Source organism: Capricornis sumatraensis, chromosome X (assembly GCF_032405125.1).
Source record: "Capricornis sumatraensis isolate serow.1 chromosome X, serow.2, whole genome shotgun sequence".
Lineage (NCBI taxonomy): Eukaryota > Metazoa > Chordata > Mammalia > Artiodactyla > Bovidae > Capricornis > Capricornis sumatraensis.
The window spans coordinates 44,388,887-44,403,987 of NC_091092.1; the positions used below are offsets into that span (position 1 = coordinate 44,388,887).

At 44.4% G+C, this 15,101-nt stretch overlaps 1 protein-coding gene across 5 annotated transcripts in view; it reads right to left on the reverse strand.

The window, feature by feature from the left end:
- The window catches only part of ARHGEF6 (Rac/Cdc42 guanine nucleotide exchange factor 6), a 116,640-nt gene that overhangs the window by 99,582 nt on the left and 1,957 nt on the right, over positions 1-15,101 (reverse strand). Inside the window, exon 1 of one of the 5 annotated variants that reach the window (XM_068962594.1) lies at positions 6,537-6,655. The exons of 3 other annotated variants lie outside the window; for them this stretch is intronic. The gene's annotated coding sequence lies outside the window, so the exon portion shown is untranslated. Of the gene's footprint in view, positions 1-5,251; positions 5,294-6,536; positions 6,656-15,101 lie in introns of those variants that run through there. One more of the 5 variants, XM_068962595.1, reaches the window with a different exon arrangement.

Genomic DNA, 15,101 nt, shown 5'->3' on the forward strand with positions numbered 1-15,101 from the left:
ATATGTGGGGATTTTAACCTTCAACTTTATTTTCTAACAACTTTTTTCCAAAAACAAGCAATCTCTGTCAAATAAAGCATAGAACTGTGAAACAAGATGGCTGGATTTTCTTTTTCCTGGTTTACATTTCATCCTTGTCTAAATTCTCAGTGGAACAAGTGTAAAATGTCAGAACCCCAGGTGAAGCCATCATTCCCCAGAGGCCACAGTTTACCCTTTCCTGTCTCCAAGGGCTTTTATTTTATTTCATTATTTATTTCTCTGCACTGGGTCTTCATTGCTGTGCAGGCTTTCTCTAGTTGTGGCAATCGGGGGCTACTCTCTAGTTGCAGTGACTGGGGGCCTCTCATTGCGGTGGCTACTTTTGTGGGGCACAGGCTCTAGTTGTTGAGGCCTGCGGACTTAGTCACTCTGCAGTATATGAGATCTTCCTGGACCAGGGATTAAACCCATGTTCCCTGCATTGCAAGGTGGATTCTTAACCTCTGGACCACCAGGGAAGTCCCAAGGTTTTTTTGATGTTAAAATTTCTAAAGCAAATCTTTCTATTAAGCACGATTCCCTTCTTAAATAGAGTTTGCCTAACCTGTCAACAAGAAAGAAAGTGAACCTTTTTTGGATACTGCAATGTGATCATTTGTGAACACTAGTCTACTAGGATATATTAAAATTCCAGGGACTTCTTTGATGGTTCAGTGGTTAAGAATCCACCTTCCAATGCAGGGTATGTGGGTTCAATCCCTAGTCAGGGAACTAAGATCCCACATGGCCCATGCTGCAACGAAGACCCAATGCAGCCAAAAAACTAAAATACAGCTAAATTAGGAACTAATTAGATGCTAATGAGTGTTTACTCAGTGCCAGGCACTAGTGTGAAGTGCTTTACTTCTCTCATTTAATGCTAAGAGGTAGCATATATCTGGAGAAGGCAATGGCAACCCACTCCAGTACTCTTGCCTGGAAAATCCCATGGATGGAGGAGCCTGGTAGGCTGCAGTCCATGGGGTCGCTAAGAGTCGGGCACAGCTGAGCGACTTCACTTTCACTTTTCACTTTCACGCAGTGGAGAAGGAAATGGCAACCCACTCCAGTATTCTTGCCTGGAGAACCCCAGGGACAGAGGAGCCTAGTGGGCTGCCGTCTATGGGGTCGCACAGAGTCAGACATGACTGAAGCAACTTAGCAGCAGCAGCAACATATATCTAATAATAAGAAAGTAATATATATACCTAACATTACCTAACACTACCATGAAGAAAGGGCTTCCCTGGTGACTCAGTTGGTAAAGAATCTGCCTGTAATGCAGGAGACCTGGGTTCAATCCCTGGGTTGGGAAGATCCCCTGGAAAAGGGCATGTCAACCCACTCCAGTATTCTTGCCTGGAGAATCCCATGGACAGAGGAACCTGGCAGGTTACAGTCCATAGGGTCACAATTGAGCGACTAACGCTTTTCACCATGAAGGAAATTGTCATACCTCACAAGTGGCTACCTCAGGTCAGTTCAAGTCTAAAACTCAAGCTCTTAGCCTTTGCACTACTACACGACTTCTCAAGAACAAAGGTTCCCTGAGCAGGAATCAGACCTAGACCAAGGTGGAGAAAGTTAGAAATTCTGACCACTAGACCACACAGCATGTGCTGGGTTACCTGACCCCATGCCAAAAATGCCCGGATGGTTATGTTTGGCAGTCTGCTTTTTTATAGTTTGTGTCTCCTGCTGATTTCATTGCTTCCATGTTCACATAGATACAGACTTTCTACCATCACCAGCAAGTAGAATCTGGAGCAACCTCTCTTCTCCCTTTATCACAACTTTCCATTTAGATGCTGTTTTCCAGTTTACACAGTGCTTCCACATACCTTATCTCATCTAATCTAATTTGCTATTTCTAATCAGTTTGGGGATGAGCAACCAGATTACCCATAATTCCAACAGGCTTCGATAAATAAAAGCAATTAGGTTCTGAGTGAGGGCTTAAGGGAGACTCCTAGGAATGAAGTGCACATGTCCAAGGACAAAGAGCAGGCATCTCTTTTGCAGCCCAGACCTTGCTTGACCACTCAGTCATTCTAGCAATCATTCATTTAATAAACATTTACTGAGCACCTGCTATGTGCCACGTTCTGTCATGACTGCTGGCATTACAAGGATGATCAACCCCTAGTTCCTGCCTTTGAGAAGCCCCGAGACTAGTAGAGAGAGAAATGTAATCACAGATTACCACGCTGAGAATGGGCAGGCAGCAAAAAGGTAGCTGTGCACAAAGGATTATGGGAAAATGGATGCTAGCTGCCCAGTTCAGCAGAGATTTTCTAGACGATCCAAGGCTGATGAGGTTCTCAGCTTGGTGGCAGACTCTAGGGGTTGCTGGACGGCTGAACTCTAAATAAACCAGGGAAATAGTTCTCGACTCTGGCTACACATTAGAATCACTTGGGGAGCTTTCAAAACCAAATAATAAGACCACTTCGGAAAATTTGGGGGCAGCACTTACTCAGGCCAAGCATACACATACCCTATGACCCAGCAGTTCTATTCCTATGTATAAACCCAGCAGAAATGTGTACCAGAAGACATACACAGGGATATTCATAGTAGCATTGTTCATAGCAACCCCAAACTGGAAACAACCCAGATGTCCATCAACAGGTGAATGGATAAAGAAAATAGGGGACATCTACACAATGGAATACCACTAGCAATAAAAAAGAAAGAACAACGAAGCACAGACTCTAGGGCGCCTGGGCTCAGTAGCTGTGGCACATGGGCTTAGCTGCCCTGAGGCATGTGGAATCTTCTCATACCAGGGATTGAACCTGTGTCCTCTGCACTTAGCAGGCAGATTTTTAACCACTGAACCACCAGTTCCAGACGTGTTCAGTTTGTAAGGATCCAATGAACTTTTTACTCAGGACTTGTGCAGTTTCCTGAATTCATGCTGTACGTCAATATAAAGTTTACTTAAACATTAAAAAAAAAAAAGAAGAAATAGTGAGGAAGGTCTGGATCTCACTGCAGACCAATTAACACAAAAGCCCAGTGTGGGTAGACCCCAATATTTGTATTTTTTTAAAAACACCCCAAGCGGCTCTGATGTACAGCTATGTCTGAAAAACCAAGGCTAGATGTTCCCATATTCTCAATAACTCCTTTGGGTTAACAGCTTGGCACGTGGCAAAGGGAACAAATTTTGAAGTAAGGAACATCAGTGATTACATTCTGGCTCTGTTTTGCACTGGAAGTGTGTGGCATTTGTCTGGATCATCCTCAAACCTCAGTTTCCACCAGTGTATAATGGGCACAATATCCTCTCCCCCCTAGGATTGTTGTGAGGATGAAATGAAATAATATACTTAGAGCACCTAGCACGCAACCTAGAACACAGTATGTGCTTGAGAAATGGTAGGTACCCAACTCCTCTCTCTCCTTCAAGTCTAAGTTCCTAAGTCTCAGCCCAGTGATAAGCAGATCGCTGCAGACGAACAAAACTCACACTCTCTGGTTTCTCCTCCTGAATGAATTTCTTTGTAAAGACTGAAGTAATATTATACTTGGGCTAGTGATGTCAAATGAATGTCAGACATTTCTGGGCCCTGGGGGCTCACTCTGTTCAACACTGCTACCCCCAAAGATGATTGGAGAGGAGGCAGACCATAGGTCAATACCAACCACAGACCCTCCTGTGGAAAGCTGACCTCACCTCTAGTAACAGTAACAGTACCAGTCCTGTGAGCTGGCAAGAAAGAACAGAAAGAAACAGTAGCTTGGAAGACATACCATCCACGATATATACCAAATGAGACACTTTTGTATCAAATGTCACGTTGGCATAAACACAAAGCAGAATCATGGGCTGAGAGCAGAAGATTCGGGTGAGAGTTTTGATGACACCACCCGTCAGCTCTGTGACTTTGGATCACTAAACTTTTCTGTTTCTCTGGCCAATGAAAGCAATGCCATCTCTCCTACATCCTTTACAAGGGCACAGTGAGTTTTAGAGAAGATAAATAGAATGTTTTCCAAAACTTGAAGCAGCAAAAGAAGGCAAGATGAGATTTCTAGGCTGGAAATTTACTTTGTTCCAAACTCCAGTCACCAACCACCACCCTCCCTCCCCAAGACTGAGAACTCTCTGATATTAACTGCTTCAAGCACACCCAGAGACTCCACCAGCCTGAAGCTCGCTTATGTAAGAAGAGACTGCAGCACTGCCTGGCATGTAGCATAATACTTTGCTTAAGAGAAATCCTTGGAAATGCCTCAGCTGAACTACAAGGGCAGGCCCAGGCTTTACGTTTTGGAGACAGGCGCTCTCAGTCACGGAACACCAGAACTGTGGCTGGAGCAAATGATGTCATCGGAGCTCTTCTTACCATGGTCAATGTCAAAATTAAGATAGGAAGTTCAAGGACAAATCGTGGGGTTCCCAGGCAAATACAAGTTAGAAAAACAGTCTGAACCTCAGAATCTTGCTTTTAAAATTGTCTCCTCTCCTATAATGGTTTCTGGTTTATGTGAAGCTTTTCTTGACAAAAGGTACATAGTTGCATAGAAAAATATATTCCCTTAGGACTCTATTTTTTCTCCCACTACACATTAAGGAGAGACAAAAAAAAAATCATGTGAGTCACCCCTGTATCCAAAAACAATAACAAACCAAAAATAAAACTATAAGATTTTCGAAGAGACAGATAAACTTAAGGGCTCTCCACTCTAGAGCTGAGAAACGAAATCGCTCAAATACCTGTTGGGTTCCTAAATGACTGGAAAATGAAAACTCGAAATTAACCACAGGTACGTTAGAACACCTTGTAGATACAGGACTTTCCCCATCCACAAACCATTCCTGCGACAGACCTGTGTACTCAACGCCTAAAATATCCCCAAATGTACGGATGCCGGGGACGGTGGCGGGGGGGTGGGGGATGTCAATTAGTATAAAAGAAAAATAGTACTGTTGATTCCTGCCCTGGTTTCAGGGAAAAGAAGGAATCGCGTCTGATGCAAACCTCGCGGCCAGAGCCGGACAACTCGCCCCTAAGTTTGGCGCGTCCCCGCTCTGCGCCCTCGGCCCCCGCCCCCGCTCCCGGCACCCAAGCGCTCAGAGCCCCGCGAGGCCTGGCGGAGGACGGACCCCGCGGCCACGGCCCGGGGAGGAAGGGCGGCTCGTCGCCAACGAGGGTCCTTCGGCCCCACCCCAGGCCCTCGCGCGGTCCCCTTCCCCTGACCCTTCGCCCGGGCAGGTCACCTGGCTTGGCGGCTGCCCTCTGGTCCTCCAGTTTTTCGCTCGCTCTATCCGCGCCGCCGCCGCCGCCGGGAAGCCGCTAGCCCTCCCGAGTCACCGGGCCGGCGAGCGGGCGGCCGAGCCGGTGCCAAGGCTGCGGGAACGGTTCCACTCGGCCGGAGCTGGGACTCTGCCCTGAGCGCGGCCGCCACCAGGGCGAAACTGGAGGGCTCGGCTCGCCGGGGCGGGGAGGGGCGACTGCAACTTTGCTCCTGGACGCGGACGAGGAGGGGGCGCCCGTCTCCAAACTCTGAGCAGCGCCCGCAACCTCTCCAGACCAGGGGTTTTTTTAATTTGTTTTTTTTTAATGCCCCCCCCCCCGCCTTTTTTAATCTAAAGGGAAGCCAGATGCTGGCCCTCAAGTTCTTGTTTCCAAAGCTGCGGGGAGCGCGGGGCCGAAAGCGGGGTGCAGGAGACGCGCCCTGCTGGGTGCGCGGGCGGCGAGCCGGCCGAGGGCGCGCGGGGCGGCGACGGGCGGGCAGCGGCTGCCCTGGGAACCCGCCTTTGCGGCCGCTCCGCACCCGGCTCTCAGACCTCGCCGGCCCCCTCCAGCCAGGAGCCAGAGCCCGGGAGGGAGAGCGGCCTGGAGGGACCGGGCCAGCGGCGGGGAAGCAGTGACCCGGACCTGGATCGCCGAAGTAGGAACTGGAAGTGACAGCGGCGCAGGGCAGAGCAGCCGCCGCAGCCGCCGCCCGGTAGCCGTGGCGGCAGCAGAAGCCACGGAGCAGCGGCGGCGGCCGCCACACTGCGCATGCTGCTGCCGCCGGGTTCAACCCCGAGCCCGGGGCTGCCGCCGCCTGGCCTGCCGCGGGCCTCTGCTAGAGCCTCGGGCGGGAATCCCGGCCTCACTGAGCAGCCCTGCCAGGTGGCCCGCTTCCTCCTCCAGCCCCGGACGCGGCTTGGAGCCCCTAAACCCTGTGGTGAGCCGCTGAGCCACCCCAGAGAGGAAGCGCTCTCCAGCGGCCCTCCGCACCCCTCCCTTCCCCGAACTGTCCTGGATGCCCTTCCCGGACTTCTCGGATAACAGGCCCCACACCAAACAGTCTCTTCGAGGGAGAATGAAAAGGTTCGTGAGAGAAGGCAAATATTTCCGACCTTACTTGAAGTCCAATTTTTACCGAAAAGCAATGGAATCGGTAGATTAGGATGGCCAGTCATGGGTGTCATTTGATGTAACTCACGCAAATTCCAGTAGGAGTATCAGACTGGCTCGACAGAAAGAGGAAAAAAAAAAAGACCAAAAACTTACCAAAATCCTCTTTAGTCTTCTCACTAGCTCAAATTGAGCGGCTAAATATACAAAGCTTTCCCCAGCGGAAACTGATGGAAACGGCCAGTTAAAAACAGTGTCCAACAGTGAGACATTACCAATCCTTACTCCAGTCTCCTCATTTTTACAGATGAGTCAACTGAGGCCGAGAGAAGGGGACTCTGAGTTCTCGGAGAGAACGTCGCCGTTTCAGGGCCTGATACCCACTGCAGCTACTGCTTAGTTGCCTGGCCTCTGCCTCACTGCTCCAGGGAGGCTTTGCTCTCCTAGAGCTCAGATCGATTGTGGGAGATTTAGCCCTTGACTCATGATCATTAGTAGAGCTGCCTTCCTTCCAGAACTGCTTCCCTGTCGAGCCGGCCCTGGGAAATGGCAAATCGTCCATCCCACAGGCCCCACTTTGGGGAGAGCACCCATGCTGTTCCAGTGACAAGGCAGATGGAGTGACTCAGGGAGACAGGAGGCAGTTACGGGTGGGGGCAAAGAAAAAGCCATACTGATACCAGCTGGTGAGAGAGAAGGAGGGAGAAAGAGAGTGAAAGAAGCCCTAACTGAGCTTCATATACGTTCAGTGAAATCCTTCATAAACAAAACGGCGAAGTAAGGTTGGCCCAGGAGCAGAATAGGAGATGGTAGAGTATCCCTGGCAATGGGTTGTTCATAAAAGTGGCAGGTGAAAAAGAAGTGCCTACTGGGGATGAGGCTGGGGGAAGCCTGGCTGAAAGAAAAACCAGAGGACTAGAGCTGGGACAGACCAGTCCTTCCTGGGGCTTAGCCAGGACTGCGTAGTCAGAGGTACCACCCAGGCCAGTCCCAAATGATCATAAGAACTGTATCTGTCCCTGACTCCCAGCAAGTTCAAAGGCAGAAAAAAGACCATAGCTAGGACAGTGCTGTCGAGGGACTTATTGGTCACATTAGTGACACTCTACCTAGACATGAGGATTTTTCCATATGTTCTGGAAGATATTCTCTTGAGGCCTGAGTGTCCTCCCTGCCTTCTCCATTATGTAAATAAATAAGAAAGATACATTTGGTTCACAAAAATGGAAATACAAATAAACAATAAAGGCATGAGAAATGTCCAAACGCACATGGAATCATGAAATTACTATTACAACAATAAAGAAATACCATTTGCACCCAACATTTTAGCCAACATTAATGATAAATAATATCCAGGGCCACCAGAGACATGAGGAAGAAGGCACTTTCTACACTGTTGGTAGGATTAGAACTTCATACAGCATGTTTGTAGGGGAATTTGAGAGTATCAAATTGTAACACAGGTATTCCATTTCTATGAAGAAAGATGCTTCAAGAATAATCACAGAGGTACACAAATCTCTATGTGCATATACAAGGTGACCCTCTGGCATTTATCCCAAGAATACAAGATTGATTTAACATATGAAAATTAATAATGTAATAAACATTGCGGTATAATAAAGGAGAAAATCAATGGTCATCTTAACAGATGCAAAGAAAAGCATTCAAAAAAATCTGGCACCCCTTCATGACAAAAAACACTCAAAAAACTAGGAAAGGAATGGAACTCCTTTAACCTGATAAAGAGCATCTATGAAAACCCACAACTACCATTATGCTTAATGGTGAAAGATCAATTGTATTTCTATGCAATGAACAACCCAAATGTGAAATTAAGGAAACAATTCCATTTGCAATAGTATCAAAAGAAATAAAATACTTTGGAATAAACTGAATCAAGGCAGCACAGGCGTGTACACTGAAAATTACAAAACATTGTTGAATGAAATTTTAAAGACTTAAATCAATGGCAAGACATCCTGTGTTTATGGATCAGAAGACTTAATGTTGTTCAGATGGCAATATTCCCCAAAGCAATATACAGACTGAATACAATCCTTATTAAAAATTCCAGTTTGCCTTTTTGCAGAAATGTACAGGCTGATCCTGATCCATATGCTCACACAAGAGATCCAGAATAGCCAAAATTATTTTGAAAATGAAGAACAAATTTGGAGGACTCATGCTTTCTGATTTGAAAACTTACCACTCAGCTACATTAATCATTTCAGTGGGGGAAAGAATCATCTACAGAAAGCAAGGGAATTCCAGGAAAACATGTACTTCTGTTTCATTGACAATGCTAAAGTCTTTGACTGTGTGGATCACAACAAACTGTGGAAAATTCTTTAAGAGAGGGAATACCAGACCACCTTACCTGCCTCCTCAGAAATCTGTATGCAGGTCAAGAAGCAACAGTTAGAACATTACATGGAATAATGGACTGGTTCCAAACTGGGAAAGGGGTGTGGCAATGCTGTATATTGTCACCCTATTTTTTTAACTTATATGCAGACTCTATCCCATGGATGGAGGAGCCTGGTAGGCTGCAGTCCGCGGGATCGCTAGGAGTCGGACACGACTTCACTTTCACTTTCATGTGTTGGAGAAGGAAATGGCAACCCACTTCAGTGTTCTTGCCTGGAGAAACCCAGGGACGGGAGAGCTGGGTGGGCTGCCGTCTATGGGGTCGCACAGTTGGACACGACTGAACCAACTTAGCAGCAGCAGCATCATGTGAAATGCCAGGCTAGATGAAGCACAAGCTGGAATCGAGATTGCCAGGAGAAATATCAACAACCTTAGATATGTAGATGATACCACTCTAATAGCAGAAAGTGAAGAGGAACTAAAGAGCTTCTTGATGATAGTGAAAGAAGAGAGGGAAAAAGCTGGCTTAATGCTCAACATTCAAAAAACCAAGATCATGGCATCTGGCCCCATCACTTCATGGCAAATAGATGGGAAAAAAGTGAAAACAATGACAGATTTTATCTTCTTGGACTCCAGAATCACTGTGGACGGTGACTGCAGCCATGAAATTAGAAGATGCTCCTTGCAAGGAAGGCTATGACAAATCCAGACAGCATATTAAAAACCAAAAACATCACTTTGCCAACAAAGGTCTGTCTAGTCAAAGCTATGGTTTTTTCAGTATTGATGTGAGACTTGGACCATAAAGAAAGCTGAGCACTGAAAAGTTGATGCCTTTGAATTGCGGTGCTGGAGAAGACTCTTGAGAGTCCCTTGGAGTGCAAGATCAAACCAGTCAATCCTAAAGGAAATCAACCCTGAATATTCATTGGAAGGACTGATGCTGAAGCTGAAGCTCCAATACTTTGGCCACCTGATGCAAAGAGCCAACTCATTGGAAAATACCCTGATGCTGGGAAAGGTTGAAGGCAAAAGGACAAGAGGGCAGCAGAGGATGAGATGGTTGGTTATATACCATCACTGATCAATGGACAGTAATCTGAGCAAATTCTGGGAGATAGTGGAGGTCAGGGAAGCCTGGCATGCAGCAGTCCATGGGGTCACAAAGAGTCAGACATGACTTAGAGACTGAACAACAACAACAAACCATCAAAAATACCAACGTAACATTTTTCACAGAACTAGAACAAATAATTCAAAAATTTGTATGGAAACACAAAAGACCCCAAATAGCCAAAACAATCTTGAGACAGAGCAGAGCTGAGGAATCACACTCTCTGACTTCAGGCTATGCCACAAAGTTACAGCAATCAAAACAGTGTGGTACTAGCACAAAAGCAGATACATTGATCAGTAGAACAGAATAGAGAGCCCAGAAACAAACCCACTCACCTACGGTCAATTAATCTATGACAAAGGAAGCAAGAATATACAATGGAGAAAAGACAGTCTCTTTAATAAGTGGTTCTGGGAAAAGTGGACAGCACATGTGAAAGAAAGAAATTAGAACATTCTCTAACATTATACACAAAAATAAGCTCAAATGGATTAAAGACCAGATACTATAAAACTCCTAGAGGAAAACATAGACAGAATATTCCTGGACATAAATCACAGCAATATTTTTTGATCCATCTCCTAAAGCAAAGGAAATTTAAAAAATAAACAAATGGAACCTACAGCTTAAAAGTTTTTGTACAGCAAAGGAAACCATTGACAAAATGAAAAGACAATCTACTAAATGGGAGAAAATATTTGCAAATGCTGACTAATAAGAGGTTAATATCCAATATATATAAACAGCTCATGCAACTCAACATCAAAAAACAACCCAATTTAAAAAGTGGGCAGAAGACCTGAATAGATATTTTTCCAAAGAGGTAATGCAGATGGCCAACAGCCACACGAAAAGATGCTCAGCATTGCTAATCATCAAGGAAGTGCAAATCAAGTCAGAATGGCTATCACTGAAAAGAACACAAATAACAAATTTGGGGAGGGTGTGGAGAAAAAGGAACCCTCCTACACTGTCGATGGGAATGTAAATTGGTGCAACCACTGTGGAAAACAGTATGGAGGTTTCTCAAAAAACTAAGAATAGAACTACCATATGACCCAGCAATTTCACTCCTGGGTATATATATATAAACACACACACAAAAACACCAGTTCAAAAGATACATGCACCTCAATGTTCATAGCAGCATTATCTACAATTTCCAAGGTATAAACAATCTAAGTGTCTATCAACAGGTGAATGGATAAAGACAATGTGGTGTGTGTGTGTGTGTGTGTGTGTGTGTGTGTGTGTGTGTGTTATGGCTGGAATACTACTCAGCCATAAAAAAGAACTAAATAATGCCAGTTTATACCAACAGGGATGGACACTTGGATGGCATTATGCTAAGTGAAACAAGTCAGAGAAAGACAAATACTGTATGATATCATTTATATGTGGAATCTAAAAAATACAGCAAGCTAGTGACTAAAACAAAAAAGGCAGACTCACAGATATGGAAAACAAACTGCCTGTGGGGAGAGGGAAGGAGGGAGGGGGCAACATAGGGATAAGGGAATAAAAGGGGTTATTATGGGACTATATGAAATCACATGTGTGAAACTTTTGAAAATTAGAAAGCACTATAGAATTTAAAGAATTTTTCATGTAATAAAAAATCATTTTTAGGGACTTCCCTGGTGGTCCAGTGGTTAGGACTCCTCACTTCCACTGCGGGAGGCGGCGGGGGCCGGGTTTGATCCCTGATTGGGGACCTAACATCCCACAAGCCACACAGCATGGCCAATACTAATAATAACAATTTTAATTAAATTAAAAAGAAAGAAAATGGGGAAATATTTTTAGGAAGATGCTATCGAAGTTTGGGAGGCACTTCAGAAACACCCTTGTCTCCCAGGTGTCTCAGCAGACTTCCCTGATCAGTTGCGAGTGGCGTGAGCCTCTAGCGACCCTAGGACACTAAAGCCACATAAGAACACAAAGACGGAGGTCACTTACAGAGACCAGCTGGCCACTCAGAGGGTCAGAAGGCAGCAGCTCTTTCATGTGGTCACCGTGCCCCACAGTCAACACTCAAATTGTCAATGTACTGCTGCGTCTCTGCTTTCATTTTTCTAGATTTCCAAACTGACCGTTTCAAGCTGGCACTCTTTCTGTATATAAATAATAGTGTGTCCTTGGCAACAATCAAGCCCTGCTCTTTTTGCTTTTTAAACATTAACAGTTTCATAGTGTCAACAAAAAAAGTATTAAGTATGCCCTAAGGGAAAGGCTACCCACTCCAGTATTCTGGCCTGGAGAATTCCATGGACTGTATGGGGACGCAAAGAGTAGGACACAACTGAGCAACGTTCACTTCACTTCACTTCAGACTAGGCACTGTGCTAGGTACTTTAGTTCTGAGAGATACTCTACCTAAAGTGACAAGATACAGAAACAATTTGAGTGTTCATCAATGGATGAATGGATTTCAAGAAAAGATGTGGTATACACACACAATGGACTGTTATTCAGCCATGCAAAAGGAGGATATTCTGCCATTTGCAAAAACAGGGATGGACTTTGAACACATTATGCTAAATGAGTAAGTCAAAGAAAAATACTGTATGGTCTCACTTATACATTGAATCTTAAAAAATCAAACAGAAAAAAAGAGCTGTTATCAGGGGGTGGAGGCTGAGGGGTGAAAACTGACATTGTTTAAGTGTACCAACCTACAACGAGCAGTAAATACACCATAGTGGTCTAATGTCCACTATAGGGAACACAGACAACAATATTGTACTTAAGTGATGTGATAAATATCGCTACAATGGCAATGATATTACAAAATATCAATGCATTAAGGTAACACATTGTACACCTTAAATTTATACCATATTGTATGTCAAATACTTTCAATGTTTAAAATAATGTTTTTTAATTTGCAAATATTTGTGTTTAGGTCTATCTTCTAGCTACCTTGGGAACTTGAGACTGAATGGTCAGTATTTTTGGCTGCTGGGTGCACCCTAGCTCAGCTTTCAATCTCATTCCTCATGTATTGATTTTATTAATCTTCCCTCAGGGTTCTAGGAGTGCCTCAGTATGACTGTTATGCACCCCTTTCAGGCATAATTTTGTGTGCAACACTACCCAGTAATAATGGTATGAGTGAACAGCTATTATGCATGTGTTATGTGCAATGACATATGAAGTGCTTTAGATGCATTATTTCAGTTGATCTTTAAAAGAATCCAGTGCAGGGACTTCCCTGGCCGTCCAGTGATTAAGACTCCCTGCTTCCACTGCAGGGGACGAGGGTTTGATTCCTGGTCAGAGAACTAAGATCCTACATGCTGCAAGGTATGGTCAAAATATTAAAAATAAATAAACAAATCCAATGCAGTACCTATTACTCATGTCTCCATTATACAGATGAGGAAACTGGAGCAGAGAGAGGCCAAATAACTTTTCCCAGAATCACACAGAGCCAAAATTCTGACCCATGTCTGTCTGTCAAACTGGAGAAGGTATGTGCTTAACCATCCTGACAGATATTGCCTCCTCACAATATTCATCTGATGCTCAGACCAGCCTGAATTATCCAAAAGAGATCAAAATATGTTTGGCGACCTTCATGTAAGAAATGAAAATTATGTTATACTTTCAAAGAAAGATTTGTGTCCAAAGTGGCCAAAAATATTTTAAGTATGGGTGCTTAACGGAATAAGCATTAGTTATCAGAAAAATCCACTTATGTGAAACGACTCATTCTCCAACAATGCCAGACCCAGGAGGTGTTTCTGTATCACCTAGTATTCTTAGAACCATATAGAAGCTCAATATACCTTCTGACAACTTCAGAGTGCATAAATCATTGGCAACCACACCATGTTTTTGTTTAACAAATGAAAAGAAAATGCCATGATCTGTTCATAGCAGACATCATTCTATAAGGGATATAGAGTAGGTTGCACCTGCCTTAAAAGCCATACACACCATGTGCCCAGGTACACACACAGAAAGATAAAGAGAGAGAGAGGGAAGGAGCTAAAATTTGGCAATACGGAAATCTGGAATAAAATATTCTGAAACAAGCATAGCTTGATGCTATGGCTAACTTTCAGAAGAACTCTGAAGAAAGTAAAGTTTATCTGGGGAAAAGTTACTTGTACTAGTACTACTAGTAGTTAACTAACACTTGGAGAAAACTTTCTGTGTGCCATGCACTCTTCCAAGGATGTGAATTCTTTGAAACCTTATACCAATCCCATGAGACAGGTGCTGCTATTCTTCCCATTTTGCAGGTATGGAGACTGAGGCACAGAGCCATAACATGCCCAAGGTCACAAAGCTACTAGCAAGAGATGACTGAGATTTGAACCCAAGTAGTCTAATATCAGAAGGTGTGTGAAAGTGTCGCTCAGTTGTATCCAGTTCTTTGCAAGCTCACAGGCTGTAGCCCACCAGGCTCCTCTGTCCATGGGATTCTCCAGGCAAGAATACTGGAATGGGTTGCTGTCCCCTTCTCCAGGGAATTTTCCCAACCTAGGGACTGAACTCGAGTCTCCTGCATTACAGGCAGATTCTTTACTGTCTGAGCCTGTAGGGAAGAGTCCAGGCTCAAACCAGTACTAACATTTCTCCACAAGTGATACTACTAATGCATGTCTATACTTCTTACACCCCAGGTCCTGTGCTGAGTACTCTACCTACGTTACTTCATAGATCTTTGGAATTTCAAGCTCTTAGCTCTAAATTATTATGCAGTATCTCATTTGATCCTTAAAACAGCCCCATGAGGTAGTTATTATTGTGTCCATTTTACAGATTAAAACACTAAGGCACAGAGACATTAAATAATGTGACATACAAGCAAAAGTGTCACCTCCTTTTCAGCAACACCCCCTATACTTACTGCAAGGATCCACATAACATAAAAGAATACAGTGTAACTTAATATACAATTTCTACCTCAGGGCCAAGTTCTTTCATGGCTTCTGTTCTAAAGTGTTAGTAGGGAAAAGTGGTTATAATCTTTCCACCCTTCCCAACTCAAAAGGATTACAGTAACCCTCTGCAGCATCCAGTGGCCCACTTTGGGCTCCACTTAGTAGGGACACATACCATACAACCTCTGGCACCAAAAGCCTGCTTTCAGAGCTTGGGAGCTGTGTTTTTTTTTAATTTATTTTTAATTGGAGGATAATTGCTTTACAATATTGTGTTGGTTTCTGCCATACTTCAACATGAATCATACATATGTCCCTACCCTCTCAAAT